Genomic DNA, 4,499 nt, shown 5'->3' on the forward strand with positions numbered 1-4,499 from the left:
AGACACTTCAGGGTGGTTGTTTAACCAGCGCGTGCCTGTACACGATATTGGGTTTACCTGAAGAAATCATCAGGTCATTAGTTTTGGCTTCAGGATGAAGACTCTCTCTAATTTACCAGAGGGTTACCCTCAGTTTGCCATAATTTTACTCTCCTCGTTGGCCAGACGGGTTGGGAAGGCATCATCATCATCCACAGGACGTCCCCTGCATAGGATTGAATATAGGCCTCCAAAATGATTTCCTTAAAGACCTGGTAGCGGCCTGAAGACCTTTATGAGGTCCTACAAGGTGGCGTACCTAAGGAAAAGCGCAGCGTGAGGAGGGGGAGGCATGATTCGCTTATTATGCATGAAGTAGACAGAACACTGCCACTTGGAGGAGGCCTATGTTCAGCAGTGGACGTCCTATGGCTGAGATGATGATAATGATGAGACAGAACACAATTAGATTGTAGCGTCAACCAGTCAACTCTTACCTTATTGTAGAGTATATCAGACAACTCCTTCACACAGTGGGACTGAGGGTAGAGTCCTGACATCCCAGAGATTACCACGCTGTCACCAGCCATCCTGAAGTCTACTTGGGGCACTTTACCCACGTCGCTTTCAGGCACTGGTGGCATTTTCTTGGACTCACGGAAATTAAACGACTTGTATATTACGAATAATCACTTGTAATGTAGCGATGTAAAACAACAAGTGAATGCTAATCATGTACAAGGTGTCTTTATAATTGCGTTCGTTAATTAAATTCTGTTTAGAGATCCTCAAGCAAAAGGTTTACCTATGTGCAAATTTTTTATTACAATTTGTACCCAGATCTGTCCATACCATGTTAAAAATATTTTGAATGAACTTGTCACAATAGTCACAACAAGTCGAAATGTGTTCGGATTACCAAGTTTTCGGCTAGTCATCTAAAAATTTTGCGAAACGCAGCAAAAAGGGTTAGTTAGTAGTTTCGCACGAAATTCGTACGCCCTTTCAATAAAAATATTTTTTTAGTAGTAGTTTCGCCCGGATGTATTAAAATCGCGTGCGAATCGACTCTTCCGAGAACTAGTAGTATGAGATTACTAGTTCTTGAAGGAGTCGATTCCCATGCGATTTTAATACTTTTAATACATCCGGGCGAAACACCTACTAAAAAAATATTTTTATTGAAAGGGGACGTTACGCACATTCGTGCGCACGAATTTCGTGCGAAACTACTACTAACCCAGCAAAAACAAAAAGTGTTAAGTGGGTTTTCCAAAAAATACAGTGCTTAAAAAGATTATCCTTATGTCTTGTAATTATGGTAAGTATTCCTTGTGACGATTAAGTATTAAAGACAAAAGTACTTTATGAAAGTTAGTTAGGTACTTAATTATTTAATGGTAGCAATCCCGTCAGTAACAATAATTATGTTAGTGACCGTGAAAGTTTAAAACAACATTTATTATTAATTATTTTATTTTCTATGGAACCATGAAAGCTGTTAGAGACTTTTTATTTGCATTTCCTTAGTATTTATTCAACACCGTCAGAGTATAGGTCAAGACAAATATATAAGTGAAAGTCGACCGATGACAATGTAACATTAAAATTAATTAATTGAATGTAATACGCACTTCCTTTTAATACAAAAATACTTGACATACCTAAGTAGTGAAAAGATCAAAAGCGCTGATAAGCGCTGATAAAGCAATAAATATTTGGAATTTGTATTTGAGATATGTTATTGTTTCTAAATTTTCAGCGACTGTTATTGTTGTACATTTTATGAAATAATTTCACAAAAGTAGGCCTATTTTGTACGCTTACAGTGTTGTTAACTTGCAACTTTACTTCAAAAGCATTGGGATATTTTGAGATGGTTTAGGTTTTGTTCACCACAATAGCCCGGCGGCGGCGTGGCTCAAACCCGCGTTCCTTCGTAACTCGAATGCTACACCGACACCATTGAAAGAAAGAAAGAAAAGTATTTATTCGATGCAAGTACAAAATAACATAATAACTAAAACGGTGCTATTGTAGATATAAGTTTTGTAGTTATTAAATTCAAATATTAAGTCAATCAGATAATTTATTACCTACTGTTTATTATCAAGGTCAAGGCCAATGCGCTTGAACATGTAGAGTTCACTTGCCCTGCATTGAACGGCAATAGAATATAATTTAAAATTAAAATAAATCTGCAATTTATAACAATTGTCTATGAAATCACAGTCACATCAAGTAAGCTGATTACTTTGGTTAGTGTAGCGAAGATAATAATAATAATTAATAACTATGACGTAAGAACGCGTTTGCCTGATCATCACTTTCCATCAGGTGAGATGCAGCCAAGAGGTTCGCCGTGGTGGCACAAAATAGAAAATATCAGCAACCCTTAGAGAGGTTTCGCACTTTGTCCGATCTAAATCAATACGGATCTAAAAGTTCTACTGGTTCTACGATTACTCGGGACTGTATTCTTGTGTAATGCGAAACCGTTCTTTAACGTTATTTAGTCATCAATCATCATCATTAACCACTGCAGGAGCACGACTTTCTCTAATTTTGCTACGGACAAATTGAGGATTTCAAGAATTTGGCCTACATTCTTTGCACTGGCCATGCAGATTGGGAACTCTTAGGTTCAAAAGGTTCAGATAATAAAATATCTTGTAGCTAATTAATATTAATTTACGACTCAAGTGTCTAAGGATTGATATTCAAAAGCGTCTGCATTCTTTTAAAATCAGAACTACCTTTAACTCGTCATGTAAGGTACTTACTAACATTTTATTAATTTAATCCTCTAAAAGTTCATTGCTGGACATAAACCACTCGAAAAGAACCACACCCTTTCATGAAGTTGTCTGCAATTTTGACTAATGTGCCTACTCATTTTTTATCTCTTGGCTTGAATGTAATATGGCCATATTTTATGCGGGGGATATACCTAGGTATTTCCCTAGTCCCTAGGTCTTTGCAATACAAAAGAGTTAGCGAAACTACCTAATTTACCAATGTAACCTTATCTGGTGATGACGCTCTGATTGGAAAGATCAAATGTCAACCAAATTAGCTTAGGTACTAGTTAGTAAAATAATTATACTCGAATTAATGAAATAATACAAATAATGCAAAAAACTTTTATTATAACAATGCCACAGTATAAATATGTAAGTACAGACATGAATAGAATTGTAAAACATTGAACAGTCAACAGTTGAAATACCAACCAAAGTTTATAGCCAAAAAAGTTTATTCTTATTTAGGGAATCCAAGAATTACTCATTACTAGTTATTTTTACACCAATCATCTTCAATTTCTCCTCCACGGTCACATACAGCTTCACACAGTGATTGCTTTTCTCATATTCTTCCAAGATTTCAGGGTGCAGATACCTGTTGATGATATTGGAACAGCTCAAGTCTTTGTGAGCCAAATGAAGCTTCGCTCGAAGCTTGATCAGGGACGGTTCCTGGTGAGAATATGGTTTGAGGGATTCTAGAGATGATCTGTAAGGTTTTGCTTGGAGAAGAACCACTTTAGATTTTAATTTTTGAGGTTGGATGCTGTAGTTTTGCAACTGCTTGATCCTGGAGTATATCACTTCTATGGTGCTTCTCATATACTGGATGGAGTGTGGCACTTTGTTTTTCAGGTCTGCGATCAGAGAATCGACCTTTTCAGACCAGGTTTTCGCTTTCTGGAGAATGCCTTCCAGGTCAGGGGAGGTGGTTTGGGTGATCAAAGTGTGCATATGCCGGAGAAGTTCGTTCTGCATTGCATTATCATCATAATCTTTCCACTGTTCGTTGAAAGACGTCCGGATGTCTTCGGGAGTTCCACCAACCATGTACAGAGTTCCAGTGTAACCTGTGGAAGAAATGTATTACTTTAATCAGTGAATACAAAAAGTGAAATTATGAGAAGAGCAGTAGGTACACTAATTCAGATTGATCATAGGAAGAGATGGCACTTGAAAAATAAATTAACTTATTAAAGTAACATACCATAACTTTCAAGTATAGCCGCAATTTCCAAGGCTACCAGCACACCGTACTCGTACCCCAGAATGTTGTAACCTTTCTTAGGTTTCATGTACTGCATGATGACCTGAACAACAGCGACAAAAGTTAGATATTAAGAGTAGGCGCATACCGGTGATTTTTCGTCGGTCGATAGTTTGTCGAGCAGTTGATCAGTATGGGCATATATGGGAGTGCACACTACGCCGATTCGATTTGGCCGATTCTTCATACAATTTAAAATCGGGCACAACTATCGGTCAACTAAAAATCAAGGGTGTGAGCCTACTCTTATAATGTTGGTACAGGTAAAATATTTGAGTAGAAAGTAAACACTGTGTCATAAGAACTGACGAGTGTAACGAGACCTCTAACAGCACGTACTTATGCAGGCTAAGTACATATGCAGTTGTAATAAATGCTTTTTTGGAACAAAGAAGTACCTATAGTCTGATGTGCGTCGCCTTGGTATTACCAAGGTTATTATGTTGACA

The sequence above is a fragment of the Ostrinia furnacalis genome, unplaced genomic scaffold (genome assembly GCF_004193835.3).
Source record: "Ostrinia furnacalis isolate ACB-3 unplaced genomic scaffold, ASM419383v2 OfSCF1217, whole genome shotgun sequence".
NCBI classification, from domain to species: Eukaryota; Metazoa; Arthropoda; class Insecta; order Lepidoptera; family Crambidae; genus Ostrinia; species Ostrinia furnacalis.